Below are 16,026 nucleotides of genomic sequence, written 5' to 3' on the forward strand. Positions count from 1 at the left end.
TGTGTGGGCTGTTCTCTTGTGGCTCGTTTGGTGCTTAGGTGACCTGCACGCCGCCCACACAGCGTGCGGCTGCTCCCAGTCCCTCAGAAGACATCAGACAAACCCGGCTTCCTCTTGGTGTCTCTCCCAGGGCCGGGACTGTGGGGAGAAATAATAAGGGTGGTGTCACCAGTAATAACCGTTAACATTATTTACTGCATTACTTGCCACAGACACTGTTCTAATGCCTTCACTGGAACTAACTTGTTTAACCGTCACAAAAGCTCCATGAGAGAGTGTTGTTACTGGGTTGGCCAAAAAGTCTGTCACTTTTTTAATTCATAAAATAAAAGGCACATCTTTCATTTTCACAAGTAACCTTATTGATTTGGATCTTCTGAGTATGTCAGCTGTCTCCTGCTATTGGCTTCTAGTGAGTAGAGTCCAGGGGCGCTGCTAAACAGCTTCCAGTGCAAAAAAACAGCTCCACACCAAAGAATTTTTTGGCCAAATGTCAGTAATGCCAAGAAACTTTGCAAACCAGTTTTGACACGTTTGATCAGTCACAGCACCTTCTCTGTACGCTGCGCAAATCTTTTTTTGCGTTTCAGTTGTGTTTTACCTTTCTTAAAATAATAAAGCATAATACACTGAAAATGTTACCTATTTTCTTCCATCTTCAATATTAAAATGGCTTCACAAGAAATTCACCAATTTCGATAAGTTTTTAAATGCACACTGATATGACACCTGTCACGATTAAATCTAACAACATTGTTTCTACGAAGTTAAGGACAACTGAAGTTAAGCACTATTAGAGCCATCATACAGAAAAAAATGTAATGGACTTTTTGGCCTTATAAAGGAGAAAACTAAGGCCCAGAGAAGTTAAGCAAGTTGCCCAAGATCACACAGCTAAAACTAGGATTTATATTTGGGTAGCCTGGCTCCAGAGCCAGTACTATGGTCTTTCATGGCTCCCAGGGAACACCTCCGGCCTCGTACCTCTTCTCTTGTCCTCAGTTCAGAATCTTGATTTCATTTTCCTGGGAGACTAGGGTGTGCCCACTGCCTTTGCATAAGTCCCCTGCCTGAGATGTGGCCTCTAACGTCAGCCAAGTTCTGATTTTTATGGGGACTGTGCCCCTTCTCTCACACGCATGTGCCCAGGCATGAAAAGAACATTTCCAGGCACTCTCCTGGGAATAGAGGTAATTGACCTTGGCCACTGCTGCTCTGGCCTCATCATGCTAGTCTGTCTGTGCACAGGTGGCCCCAATGTAAACACCTGGGGCAGGGCAGGTCCCACCAGCCCTGTGGGCCCTGGTGCCTGTCTCTCTCAGCTTGTCTTCTCTGGCTTCTCTGGCCTGTGGTCTACAGCTGCCCTTGTTTTGAGGGCCAAGTTCAAACATTTCTTTTCCTTTCCACCCCCTATTCCATCAGCTCCTGGGCTATGTCTAGTCCTAAGCTTGATTCCTGGAGGAGGCTGCCTTCCTGTAGGAGGTAAGGCTGGCGTCTCTCGCTGCCAGTTGGAAGGATGGTGCTGTGTGGATCTGAGTGGAGGACTTGGGAAGTAGCAGAGGGGTGAGGGGAAGTTTCTTTTTCAGCCGTAACCCCTGGAGTGGTTCCGCACGCTCCCGGAGACATGGCCATTGGCATTGGCTGGGTGTGGAGCAGGTCAGTGTATAGTGAGTGCCCAGCTGCTGCTGGGTGTGGGGGGGAGTATTGCAGTCGGCACTGACAAAAGCCTGGCAGCCCCCGGCTTGTCCTGTGCCAGGAAGATGGCAGCAAAGCAGAGAGGAGGTGCGGAGATGGACCCTGCTGCGGAGGTGGACCCTGCTGCGGAGGTGGACCCTGCCGTGGTAACGCAGAAGGCGACTCCAAAATCCGCTTTGGAAGCTGAGTGCACTCCGGGCCTGGTTTAGTCCCCGTGACCCTGCTGAGTCCCGTGAGAGAGTTTCCGTCTCTGGTATCGCTCCTCCCCTGACTGCCTGCTTTAAAAAAAAAAGTTATAGGTTATTCTGTTTTTTAAATTGTAGTAAAGTACATATAACGTACAACTTAAATTCATAATGGGTAGGTGTGCAGGTCAGTGGCACTGAGCACATTCACTCCGTTGTGCGGCTGTCACCGCCATCATCTCTGGAACCCCTCATCTCGCAAAGCCGAAATGTCATGCCCATGAGCCACGAACACCCCCTTCGTGCTTCCACCCCCAGCCCCTGCAGCTGTCACCCTGCTTCCTGTCACTGTGAATTTGACTACTCCGAGTCTCTCATATAAGTGGGATCATACAGTCTTTTTGTGACTGCTTGTTTCACTGGGCACAGCGTCTTCAAGGTTCATCTGCATTGTAGCACCTGTGAAATTTCCTTTCTATTTAAGGCTGAATAACATTCCATTGTATGTATAGATCATATTTTATCTGTCCATTCCTCATTGGTCACTTGGGCTGCTTCCACCATTTCGGGCCTTGCGAATGACACTACAGTGAACATGAGTGTGTCCCAGTCTCCTTTTAGGCTTACTTCACACATCAGCAATAGGCTGTCCTTGGAGCCTGGGCAGGGATGGGCCTCCTGACTCAGCCCCAGGAGTGTGGGTAGGTCACCAGGGGAAGGCTTGGCCCTCTGGTGCCAGCTTCTACCCCCAAACATGACTGAGGGCATTCCAGATCTCCTTCCTTCAGCCCTCAGAAGAGGTCACTGGGTTCCTGGTTTTCTCCTGAATGGGAGGAAGATGGCTGGAGCTCACCATGAGCCCAGCATGGGTGGTGTTAAGAGAAAGGGACTGTCATGCACTGGGAAGTGCCTGTGGAGCTTCTCTGAGACCGGGGCTGTCTGGCGAACTTGCACGGAGGAAGTGGGGGCGCATTAGGGTGGCTGGTTATGTTGCAGAAACAGCTTGGTCTTGAAACCCCCATGACTTAACACAAGCAAGGTTTACTGGTTGCTCACTCAGGTCCATCACAGGTGGGCAGGGGCCTCTGCTCCACATGTTCATTCGGTGCCCAGCTTAATGGAGGCTGCACCATCTGGAACCCATTGCCTTCAAGGTTGCTGCAGTAGGGGAAGAAGGAGAATAGGGAATCATGCACCAGGGCTGACCAGAGCAATGGGACAGAAGGTGTCAGGGCCTTAAGGAGGTGGGTCTGTTTTGGCCCATGTGTGCCTGTGTGTGTGAGTATATTTCTGTGCATGTGCACAAAGAGCAGAAGTGAGCTGGCTGGGTGAACCACACTGCCTTTACCGAACTCAGTCCTTACCTGTGCACCTGCCCCACCCAGAGGAAAGACGATGTTCCAGGAAGAGGCCACTGATTTGGGGAGGTCCCCTGATCTCCTCACAGTGGGTGGCAGAAGCAAGCTGGAACAGGCCAAACCACTGATACTCTGGAGGGGAGAAGGACATCAATTTTGAGGTGCCTTCTAATGGCTCTGTTCAATAGAAGAATTATTTTTAAGGTCCAGAGAGGCTCTGCGTGGAGAGCCAGCAAGCAGCTTGAGTTGAATGTCATCAAGTCTGGCCTCCTGAGAGCGATGGCAGAGACACAGGGTGTTTCTGTGGGTGTACGTGTGAGGCTGTGCAAGCTGGGAACATCCTGACTGACTTTTGCAGAGCAGGGTGGGAGCCTGGAGCCACTTGGCTCTGGGATTGAAGGGAGCCCCTGGGGGGGGGAGGCAAGGGTCATAGATTCTGATCCTGGCTCCTGCCAGCACGTAAGGCAGTGCTGAGTGCCTTACTGACCTCCCTGGACCTCACATCACTTATTTGTTCTCTGAACTGCCCCTTCCTACTTCTCAGCACTAGATTGAGAGTCATTTAATTTTTCATAAATACCCTTAGGACTCATGAAACCATATATAGAAGGGGGCTCCGAGGAGGCCATCCATCCCAGGCGGGTGATAAGTGGGATTGGATTTGAAGGTCATTGTCATAATGGTCCTTTGATTCTCTCTCCTCATCGCCTCCTGGCTGCTTCCCCCCCACCAAGCATTTTTCACCCGCATGTCCGGGAGGGGAGGAAGAGCGGAAGCGTAAATCAGATCAGTGCAGGGTCATTACTTGTCATCAATGCATGGTGCTTCAGAGGGGAAAGAGAAGGCAAGTCAACGCTTTTAACTTTTTAATATTATATTTTGTTTTTAAATATATTTTATTGATTATGCTATTACAGTTGCCCCAGTCCCCCCTTTATTCCCCTGCATCCTCCCACCAGCATTCCCCCTCTTAGTTCACATCCAGAGGTCATATATAAGTTATTTGGCTTCTCCATTTCCCATACTGTTCTTAACCTCCCCCTGTCTGTTTTGTTCCTACCATTTATGCTTCTTATTCCCTGTACCTTTTCCCCCACTCTCTCCCCTCCCCCTCCCCGCTGATAACCCTCCATGTGATCTCCATTTCTGTGATTCTGTTCCTGTTCTCTTGTTTGCGTAGGGTTTTTTTAGGTTCAGTTGTTGATAGTTGTTTGTTGTCATTTTACTATATATATATATATATTTTTTTTAACACTGTGGCATTTATTTATTTGTTTATTTTAAAGATTTTATTTATCTTTAGAGGGGAAGGGAAGGAGAGAGGGAGAAAAAATATCAATGTGTGGTTGCCTCTCGTGTGTCCCCTGCTGGGAACTGGCCTGCAACCCACGCATGTGCCCTGACTGGGAATCAAACCTCAATCCTTTGCCTCACAGGCCTGCACTCAATCCACTGAGCTACGCCAGCCAGGGCTACTGTTTATATTTTTTATCTTCTTTTTCTTAGATAAGTCCCTTTAACATTTCATATAATGAGGGCTTGGTGATGATGAACTCCTTTAACTTGACCTTATCTGGGAAGCACTTTATCATCTGCCTGTCCATTCTAAATGATAGTAAAGCTTTTAACTCTATACAAGGGTTGGCGCTCCCTAGGATTGGTCAGGGTAATCTCCTAAATAATTGGACTGGTCGATATGGGAAGAGACTAGGAAGACTTTCAGGGGCCTGCCTCAGCCGGCGGGGCAGTCCTGGAGCATCGGCCGTAGTGAGTACTGGCCTGAGTGCCCCAGTAACAGAAATAGACGAGGCCGTCCGGGCTCTCCAGACTCCTGCCACCTAGTGGGGAAGCCGGAATACGCTGAAGTCCAGATGAACTGACTTTGGAGAGGATTTTTTTTTTTTGGTCTGCTTGATGGAATGCTGTACTGTTTATGGAATACTCTTCTCGTCTGGTTTCTCTTCTTGCTCTTTGCAGCAGCCCTGTGAAAGGGGCAGGGCAGCTGCGTCGCCCCATGTACCACGAGACTCCCAGAAAACGAGTGAGTGACTGGCCAGAATGAAGTCCGTGGAACTCAGATCCACCCGACTTCGGACTCGGGGCTCAGCTCACTGTGTTGTTGCCTGGCTGATGGACTACTGGTAGCAGAGCTGGGGGCGCCAAGTCTTGCTTGGGGTCTGTCTGTTCCTATCACTCTGTCTGGCACGTAATATGATGAGGAGATGTTTGTGGAATAACTGACTATTGCTTCTTCACATGTGAAGTAAACTGCCGTTTGCGCTAATATTCTTATATATCTAGCGGGCATGTAATTACTTTTCCTAGAGAGTAGTTAGGAATTTTAGGCCCCTCTCGCCGGGGTGGGAGACGATGTCAAAGTACCAGAAGCAGTGCACGTGTTTTAAAGAGCAGGCTTTAAGTTGCGGCTCAGTTGTTTATTAAGCAGGTGGCCCTGGACAGGACCCGGAACAGTTTTAAGCTTCAGTTTCCCGCTGTGTAAAGTGGGGGAGTGATTTCTACTCTGACATCCTCCCTGGGTTGTGAGGATGAAATGAGATCCCAGGCGTGGGCTTGCGGGGGAAGCTGTAAAACACCGTGAAGAGGATAGGGTTCCTGATCCGCCTCTGAGTTGGACCCTGACGCAGCCACGCCCCCTTCTCAGCCCCCAACCCCATCCTCTCACCGCTCTGTCCGTGATGCAGATACCCAAGACCTAGAATTCCTTTGTCTCAGACTTTGGAGCCCGGGCTTTTCCTGGAGGCCACTGTCTCTGCCTCCCTCCCCGAGGGAGCCTGGAGGTGGAGTGGCGGTCTCGTGTCCATGGCAACCAAAGAGGCTGAGCAGCACAGCGGCTGGGGGCCTTGAGTCAGTTCCCAGCAGCTGGGCGGAGTCAGAACGCAGCGCTCCAGCTTGGAGTGTCAGCCTCCTCACCTCTAGGAATGAGCAGCCACGTCATCGCTGCCCCGTCTTCTAGTTGTCCCTTTGCTGGGCTCATGTCCTTGCTCCGGGCCTACCTGAAGCCCTCAGGGACAGGAGAGACCATCTTGTGGCCCAGGAGCCTGCTGTAGGCCAAGGCCGAGGCCATCGTGAAAGGGACAGGGGCTGCCCTCCCTGCCTGCCCACGTTTACCATCAAAGTGAGGCCCTTTCTGCCCACCCGTTTGCCCCCTTTTAGGCAAACCTTCAACTCCTCGAGACTTCATTCAAACCCTGCCTCTTACAAGAAACCTCTCCTGTGCCTCTCACATAGCGCTGCTGATGGGGCTTCCCCGGCTGTTGCAGTTTGGTTCCATTCAACCGCAGGGTGTTTGTCATAAACTGGTGGGTTTCAGCTTTACCACGCCGCACGTTGGCGTCCCCCCGGGGAGTTTCAGCAGCCCTGCTGCCCCCGCGTCCCCACACAGATGCAAAGCGGATCTCAGGGTTGAATGCCAGGCCCCAGTAGCTTCCACACTCCCCAGGGGGTTCCAGTGTGCAGCAAAGGTTGGAATTGGCGTCTTCAAGTTGAAGTTCGGAACTATTTCAGGGGCCTGGAGGCGGCGCCTCATGAATGCAGGGTGACCAGTGAACAACTGATTTGCTGATGGAGGGAGGCCTGTGGGGGCCTGGCATCTGTTTCTAAAGCCCTGGTTTTGTTTTTTGTTTTTCAAGGACTAGGAGATCCCTGAGGGCACTTACTGCTCTGGAGGAGGACCAGGGTGGCAATAACGATGATAGCCACTGTTAATTAGCGCTGGCCCTGGGCCAGGTGCCTTGCATTGTGTATGCTTTCTCTTTGCAAACCCACAAAACAAACAAACAATTCATAAGGTGTATAGTCCTAATGCGTTAGCCCCGTTTTATAGATGGGGAAACTGAGCGTCAGGAAGGTTAAGTGGCTTGCACGAGCTCACAGGACAAGTGGTGACACTGGGATTAAAACCTGGGTCTGGCTTGAAGCCTGTGCGCTCCAAGCTGTCCTCGCCCCCCACTTCCTCTCCCATCCCTCCTAGAGCAGAGGGTGCTGTGGGGGGCAGGGGCTTGTCCATGGGAAAGATGCTGGTCCTCGCTGAGGGGCTCCTACCTCTGAGGGGCTCCCAGTGGTATCTCCTGGGTCAGCTGGGGTCACAGGGCCCCAGCTGAAGGTGTCCGCTCCCTCGTTCCTTCAGCATGGCCTCTGTCGAGGACTGTTCTGCCAGGGGTTGCCCAGGGTGTTTAACCTACATGGCGTTACTTAATGTTATCTCACAACCAACCTGTGACTCGGGCATTATTATCTCAAGAGGAAGAAACCAAAGTTAGAGAGACTCAGAGACAGCCAGCTGGCAACACGAAAGGGCTCAGCAGGGCCCCTGGCTGGGACCAGACTCCTCCTCCCTCCACTCCAAGGCCTGCGCACACCCTCAGCCAGAGGGCTCTTCCTCCTCCAGACCCGGCCCGGCCGCTTCTCTCCTAGGACAACCCGCCGTGTGGTTCATTCTGTTGGTAGGAGCCCCACGTTATGCCGGTTAAAGGGCAGGTCTGTAGCCAGACCAGCTGTGCTCCGTCCGGTTTCCCAGGCAGCGGTTAGACCTCCGGCGAGTGCCTTAACTGCCCCTGCCGCCGCTTCCTGGTAATCTCAGTGCTTACCGGGTTTCACTTTTTTTGTTGTTGTTTTTAAAGTTCATTAATGTGAAATATATAGCTTAGTGAACTTTTACACAGGCCTGCTTGTCTCTCCGCCGCCCAGATCAAGATCCAGAACATCTCCAGCATTCCAGAAAGTTCCCCGATACCCCTCCCCAGTTAGCATTCGCTGCCTCCCGGTACCGCGCTCCCCCCACCCCCCAGGGAGCCACTGCCATTTGGTTTGTCTGTTCTCGAACTTCACGCGACTGCAGTCCTACAGCTCGTGCTTTTCGTGTTTAGTTCCTTATGCTCAGCGTGATGTTTTGCGAGGTCCGTCCGGCGCCGGGTTCTGAGGCTGAGACCAGGCAGGGCACAGCCCAGTGCTTGGCGCGGCCCCGAAGTGCGGTGAGCGCGCGCGAGGCCACGCGGGGAGGTCCTGGGGGGCAGGAGCGGAGTCTGTGCCTGGTTGCTCTGCCACCCCCGACGCAGCCTGTGGCGTACAGAGAATTTCGATGTTCACCGAAGGCTTTTAATGCAACATCCGTGGGAATGATGGTCGGGCCTGGGCGTCCCTGGGCTGTTCTCCCAAGGCTCCCCTCCCCCACTGCATGGCCAGTTCTAGAGCAGAAAATAAGTTCGTCACCTAATGCCATCCTTTGTACCACCCCTGTGGGGAGGGCAGGACTATTCCGTCCCCAGAACTTTATCCTGCACTCACAGGTCCTTAAGAGTGTCCAAGAAGAGGTTGCAAAGATCCCCCAAATGGCCCTCAGCATCTGTTGGGGGAGGGCTGGGGGTACCAGGATGTATCTGGCTGTGTCCTTTGGTCACTGGTGCCGGACAGTCTCGGGGGAAGGTTATAAGCAGCTCGACATCTGTGTGCCTCCAGCTCCCTGGGCACCCCATTCTCTCCCTTGGACCTGCCAGAGCTTAAGATGGTAGAGATGAGGAGTTTGAGTTTCAACCTACTCTCCACAGGCCAGCTCTTCACACTGCACAGAAGAGCATGTTCCCCTGGAACATGGTTGGCTCATGGCCTGTTGTCCGGCACGAGCTCCATCCATTACAGGCTCGGAATAGGTAACCCTGGGTTCACACGTGGTCCCCATCTGGTGACTCTGGGAGATCTGGAGGTCACGGGAGTCTGCCTGTATTGCAACTGCACAGAGGAAGATGCACTTTGGGAGGAATTGTCTACAGTTAGAGTCATTTGGCAGCCAGCAAGACCCTGCAGCAGGTACGGCCCAGATCAGTGGTCCCCACTGGGTCCTGCCTAACTCTTAGACTGGCTCGGGAGGCCCTTGGTGTGCCCACTTCCCCAGCACTCTCTGCCTCCTCACCCTCCTGCTCACTCGGTGTTCCAGCCATGCTGGGCTATTTATAGCCCCCTTAAGGGGCCCTGCTGCTTCACACTTTGTGCTTTTGCCAAGCCTCCTCGCTGCCTAGAACTCTGCTCATGTCCCCCATCTGCCTGGCAAGCACCCACGCATCTTTCAAGATGCAATTAATAATATTAATAACAGCAGCTGAGATGTATTGGGTGCTTACTGTGTGCTAAGTGCCTCGTGTGCATTCCCGTTTCAGTCTTCGCAGGAGCCCTGAGCGCTCAGTCTCTCCATCATCCTCTTTCTTGTTCGGTGGTGTCACCACTCGCCGTCCGTTTATGGGAGGCTGCCCTGCGCCAGGCACCCTTCTGAGTACAGAGAGGTCAGAAAGTGGTAGAACCTAAGCCGTGTGCCCGGCATCCTTGCTCTAAACCACAGTGACAGAGCTCCCTTCAAGTGTCACCCAAGCCCTTCCAGTCGTCCCCTCACCCACACTGTTGCCTGCCTCCCCATCTCTGCCTTGCCAATCAGCCCCTTCTCTCATAGCATTAGGGTGTGTATTGCTTATTGGGCTGCCTTTCTCTCCCGGGCTGTAAGGGTATCACATGGAAATGTGTTCATTTTAAGTGGCAGAAAACTCATCATGGAAGAGCTTATATTGCCCACTTAGCAAAGAAAGAGGCCAACTGTTTATAGTGTGGCTCAGCCCCTCCCAGCGTCAGGGAAATGTCTCTGTTCTTTCTTGGCCGTTTCTTCACGGCAGCAATGTGGCCACTGTGGCTCCGGTCATCCTATCTGAGTTCACAGCGAGGAGTCTTTTTTATAACTAGCAAAGCAGAAGGTCCCATTCTACTTCCCTTGGTCTCATCAATCAGAACGGTGTCGAACAGCCTCTGGTGATTGTGAGAGAGGCAGAGAAGTGGGCATCTTGCCTGGGTCCTGGGCCATTGCCACCTCAGCGAAAGCCAGGGTGAAGTAAGCAGGGAAGGAGGGAAGATGCGTATTGAGTAGAAGGCAAGTAGGAGACACTCTGCTGGTGTCCTAGAGAGAAAAGAGCGTGTATTAAGTTCTCTCGACTTTTTAGAATCTGAATGCCTTTTTTAAAAAAGCTTTTATTTATTTATTTTTAGAGAGAGCAGAAGGGAGAGAGGAAGGGAGAGAAACATGAATGTGAGAGAGATACATGGGTCGGTTGCTTCTTGGACATCCCCAGCCAGTTACCTGGCCTGCAACCCAGGCGTGTGCCCTGGTGGGGCGTTGCACCAGTGACCTTTTGCCTTGCAGCTAGATGCCCCACCCGCTGAGCCACACCAGCCAGGACTGTTTTACGGTTGTTTTGTGTTGTTGCATCGAAGGCTGTATTCTGTGCACGTGCGGACGTTTTTATTTCTTTCAAACACAGTGTCGTACTGCGCCTACTATTACTAATTTCCTTTTTCACTTAATAAGATGATGTGCATCATCGGTATCATTTTCAACGGCTACATAGTCATACACCTTGGAGATACACCATAATTTACTCAACCATTTCCCCGTAATTAATCATTTAGGTGGTTTTTAATATTTCACAATCGTGAACAGCCGTGTGATGAATAATCTTTTAACTTTATTTTTATGTACATTTAGAACGAATTTCTTAGGACACAGTCTTGGATTGTGCTGGGTTAGAAGCTGTACCAACAGTTAAAAAAATGTTATTGATTGATTTGAAAGAGAAACAGAAACACCAGTTTGTTGTTCCACTTATTTATGCATCATTGGCTGATTCTTCTATGTGCCCTGACTGAGGATCAAACCCACAACCTTGGCCCAGAGGGGTGATGCTCTAACCAATGAGCCACCCAGCCAGGGCAAGCTGCACCACCTGTTAAAGCTTTGATACCAGTTGCCAAACCAACTCCAGGGAAGTTGTGGCAGTTGTACATGCCTCCCAAGGATTTCTGAGAGTGCCTGTTCCCGACAACTTTGGGAACGTTTTTTAATCCTCGCTGATTTAATAGAAAAATTGCAAAAAATAGAAATTTGCATTTGGGCACTTGTAGTTCTTTTTAAAATTTTCTGTTCATTTCTCTAACTCATTTAGAAAGTTGGGATATTCATCTTTTCCTTGCTGATTTGCAAAAGTGCTTTATATATTCAGGAGATAGGAGGTTCCCAGGAGAGGGGTGCAGCTGAGCTGGATCTGTGGGCTGAAGGGGATTTCACGGGGCGGACAGGGGTGAAGAGGGTGTCCACACATAGGGATAGCACGTGCAAAGGTCCAGAGGTGGGGACGGTGTTGTGTGTTTGGGGACTATTTCAGAGTGCTGCCATAAAAAAAAAGACCACAAACTTGGTGGCCTAAAACAATAGGAATTTACCTTCTCAGTCTGGAGGCCAGAGGACAGTCAGGTGTTGGCAGGGCCACACTCCCAGCCAAGGCTTCAGGCAGAATTCTTGCCTGCACCTTCCAGGGTCCGGGGACTCCATGCATAACTGGAGTCACTGCCTCCATCCTCACACGGCCTCCTTCTGTGTCTGCCTCTTCTCCCTTTCTATTGCCTCTGAGGACCCATCATCCGATTGAGGGCCCACTCAATTAACCGAGGATAATCTCACCTCGAGATGCTTACCGTAATATATCTGCAAAGATCTTTTCCCAAGTAAAGTCACATTCACAGGTACCGAGGTTAGGATTCGTACATATACATTCAGGGGCTACTATTCAGCCCGCTACAAGCACCTAGAAAATGTCTGATATTACAGGGCAGCAGAATATGACCCCAAAAAGGTAAAGTCAGGTGACCATGAAGGGCCTCAAACTGAGGAGTTTGGGTTGTACCTTGAAGTAAATGAGGAACTGTTAAATTTTGAACAAGGGAGAGGGTGTTGGAATTGTCCTCATGAGCATTGTTGAGGGTATGGGGCAGGATGGGGAGCAGGGATAGTTCAGGGTGTAGGAGATGAGGAGCAGGAAGAGGGAGGAATCTGAAATGACTCCTAGGTTTCCCACCTGAGCGAGCTGGCACGGCAGGCGGGAAGTTCAGGAAACAATCCGAGAGATGAGTCTGCAGCCCAGACCTCGCCCCGGAATGTAAACAAGGTTTGGGAGAGGGAGCAAAGTGAGAGGTGACAGAAGCCTGGAGAACACCAATTTTTCCCACTATTTTATTATGAAAAATTTCAAACACACATAAAAGTTTAAAGAGTTGCACAGTGAACACCCACATACCCATCATCTGGAGTCTGTAATTATCATTTTCCTATACTTGCTTTATCACACATCTACCCATCCCTCTGAACATCATCAACCCATCTTATTTTTTAATGTGTTTCAGAGTAAGTCGCTGACATCTCAACACTCAATCAGCACATAAGCACGCGTATTGTTAACCGGAGCTCGATAGCTAGTGAAATGCGTAGATCTTACGTGTACTATCTGGTGAATGAACCCACCTGCGCACCCCAAGTCCGTGTCAGGGTACAGAACATGTCCATCACCCCAGAAAGTTCCCTGTGCCCCTTCCAGTCAACTCCTGTGCCCACCCCACTCCCAGAGGCAACCGCTATTTTTATTTTTTTTCAACCGTAGATTATTTTTGTCTGTTTGAGAACTTCATGTCAGTGGAACCATATAGGATATGCCCTTTTGTGTCTGGCTTCTTTCACTTAGTGTGAGAGCCCGCAGTTTGTCTCTCTTTGTTGCTGAGCAATGTTCTGTTGTAAGGACATCTAAAGAGTATCAACTTTAAAGGATGGGCAAGGACAGAGAATTCCACCAAAGGGACTTAGAAGGAATGACGAGGGCGGTAGGAAAAGCACCCAGGCAGAATGTCAAGGAAAACCATCTGGATCAATAACAATTAGGTTTGACTGCATAACGGTGGCCCTGGCCTGTGTGGCTCAGTTGGTTGGAGCATCGTCCCATGGCCAAAAGGTTGCAGATTTGATTCTCAGTCAGGGCACATACCTAGGTTGTGGGTTTGATCCCTGGTCCAGAGGGTATGGCCCCTGGTCTGGGCGTGTGCAGGAGGCAACCAATGGATGCTTCTCTCTTGCAACAATGTTTTTTCCTCTCCCTTCCTTTCTGTCTAAAACGAATGAAAAAAAAAGTTATCAGGTGAGGATAAAAAAAACCCAACAACAACTAAGTAACAGTGGTTCAAACAATAGGCATTTTTTTTCTCATGTAAAAGAAGTCCAGACAGAGGTAGACAGTCCTGGGCTGGTACGGCCCAGGCTCCAAACTTTCTGTTCAGCTGTCTCTGGTACTGGCTTCTATCACCTCATGGTTTAATATGGTTGCTGGAGCTCCAGCCATTCCATCAATTTCCAAACCAAATCGACAACAAAAAGAGGAAGCATGAAGAGGGCCCAAAGCAAATAAACCAAACATACCTTTCAGCTAAAACAATCTCTTTTAGCAGCATTTCTCAAAGTGCCACACATCTCATTGGCCAGAACTTCTCATATGGCCCACACCACTAAGAAAAGTAGTCTTTTAGCTGGCCACCGGGCACACGGCCACTCTACATATAATGAGGCTTAGGTTACAAGGAGAGGAAGTGGATATTGGCTGTCAGCAGGCTCCTCTGCCTTCTTTCTTTCAAGACCCGGTGGCCAACCCACAGTCCACTCAGCATTCCTGTCTGGGGTCTTTCACCAATTGAAGCCCGTGCTTAGTAGAACTCCATGAGCCCCTGTCCCCAGGGTTCCTTCTTCTCTGAGGATTGGTTTCTCAGTCTTTTCCGCATCCCTTTGCCTGGTAGGGGTCTCCTGGGTCTCTGACTTCTGGGCTGTTGGGGTCTTATGAAGGGTGGAATGAAAGGAAACATGTCTAGGAGCACGTGCAGAGAGTTCTGTGGGTACTTCCTCTCCTCCTGAGCCTCCCCTCCTGTGGCTGGCACCTCTCTCTCGGCCAGCCCTCCCTTTCCTCCGTGGTCAGCCTCCCTTGACAAGGAGGGCTGTAGAAGATTTCTCTGGAAGGTTCGTGATATTTGGAGAGAAAATGTTGGCATCTGGAGACAGACCTGGGTTCAGATCCTCTCTGTGTACATCTGTCTGAGCCTCAGTGACCTGTCTGCCAGTCCAGGATGGTGGGAATGGCCTCGTGGATGTGGCTCAGTTGAGAGGAACAGGAGGTGCCAGTCCGCAGCCGCCACTCTGATGAAGCGGGTCGTGCACACAGGGAGGGCAGCTGGCAGAGGCCTGCCCTCCCTGCCGGGACCCAGCCAGCTCCCCTCCCTGTGTGCACGACCCGCCACAGGGAGGCTCTGATGTGAAGGCGAGCCACGAGACCTTCCCTGTTGTGCCGTCCACCTCTGCCCTTGGGAAAGGTCTCAGGAGGGAGGGATCTGGTCCTGTGACCCCTGGGAATTGGTCAGTGTATAGGAGAGTCTGAGTGGCCTGCTGGACTCTGAACTGGGGATCCTCACAGCTGACACTCCGGGCCTTGACTCCGGGAGAAATGGCAGCGGGAGGCTCCCGGAGGAGAGATGGCAGGTGAACGCGATGTTTCATTTCCTCCTTGCACTTTTCCAAAGGGAGCAGGTTTCAGGAAACAGCCAGGTCCCTGCCAGTGCCAGACTTGGGCAGACTGGATGCTGCGGTGCCTCTTTCTCCTTCCAGTCCCTGGAAACAGCAGAGTCGGCTCACTCCCTGTCTCACTCCTGGCCTCAGACGTAGGCCCCTTGTCCTCTGGGGCAGTGGACCCTGTCTCCTGGGCACATGGCACACACACAGCTCAGTGCCTGGGTCACTAGATTCTGTGGTTCTCCATGTGTGTGCCTGTCCTGGGAAAAAGGAGTAGCCGTGTCCCCCACAACTTAACGGGCTGTCAGCACGGACTGGCGAGGCAGTCTGCGGGAGCAGGTGCAGCCAGGCCCAGGGAAGCTCTCAGCTGCCAAAGGGCCAGATTGCACTGAGCGTGTCTGTGGCCAGGTGCCCTGGTGACCTGTTGACACCATTCTCAGGCTGCCGTCTGCCTGGAGGCTGGTGTGTTGTGACAGAGGAGGAGGAGCCAGGCCCCAGTGGAGAGTTTGGCTCAAGCCTCAGACACGACCGGGGCAGTGCGTTCCTTGGCTCATTCATCCCCTCCACACCCATTTCCCAAGGTCCTGCTGCACGTCAGCCTGTGGGCACCCGGTGATGACCGAGACACCCAATTCCTGCCCCCGGGAGCTTAGGGACAAATGAGCAGGATCAACAGGGGCGCTAGAAGGCCATGGGCTGTAGGAGTTCTGAGCTGAGATGCCAGGGAGGACATTCTGGAAGAAGTAGTATGTGAGTGGATGACGGGTCAGGCCCAGCCAGGGGCTGGGGTGGGGAGGGGGCGGGAGGGTCCCTCAGCCTGTGGCAGGAGAGACTCCCACTGGTGGGGTTTGACCAGGGGCCTTTTTGAGGTGCTGCCCTTCTGTCCCAGGGAAGGGGCGGGGTAACCGCGTGGGCGCTGGGGCCTGAGTGGCGCTGGCGGCCAAGGGGGCTAACAGCAGCTCCGCTTCCCCGCAGCCTTTTCCTTCCTCCTTCTCCGAGGGAAGCCCGCACTGGAATTATAGACGTAAGTGCTGGCTTTTGAGGAGTCTGTTCAATCCCGTCCTGCCAGGCCTCGGGGCCTCCTCCTCACCCACGCGCTGCCGGCTGTGGGCCCTGTCCTGCACGAGGCCTTGTGTGGAGGGCTCAGGGCTCCCTTGGGTGCTGTTTCTCAACCCCCTACCCTGCAACCTGCTCTGCCTCCCTCACCCAGGGATCCAGCTCAGTGTATAGATGGTAGCCCAGGAGGAGGGGCTCAGGAAGTGACATCGCTTGGCCCGCCCCCACCTCCTTATTCCCTATAAAAAGCAAAATGGTGACTCAGAGAGGAGAGTTGGAAGCGTCCTGCCTCCTGCTCCCACTGTTAATT

General features: G+C 51.8%; 1 protein-coding gene across 3 annotated transcripts in view; it reads left to right on the forward strand.

Annotated features, from left to right (window-relative positions):
* The window catches only part of ABR (ABR activator of RhoGEF and GTPase), a 172,122-nt gene that overhangs the window by 63,151 nt on the left and 92,945 nt on the right, over positions 1 to 16,026 (forward strand). The gene's annotated exons all lie outside the window — the stretch shown is intronic.

This window comes from Artibeus jamaicensis, unplaced genomic scaffold, assembly GCF_021234435.1.
Source record: "Artibeus jamaicensis isolate MK-2021 breed Jamaican fruit bat unplaced genomic scaffold, CSHL_Jam_final contig_2790, whole genome shotgun sequence".
Classification (NCBI taxonomy): Eukaryota; Metazoa; Chordata; class Mammalia; order Chiroptera; family Phyllostomidae; genus Artibeus; species Artibeus jamaicensis.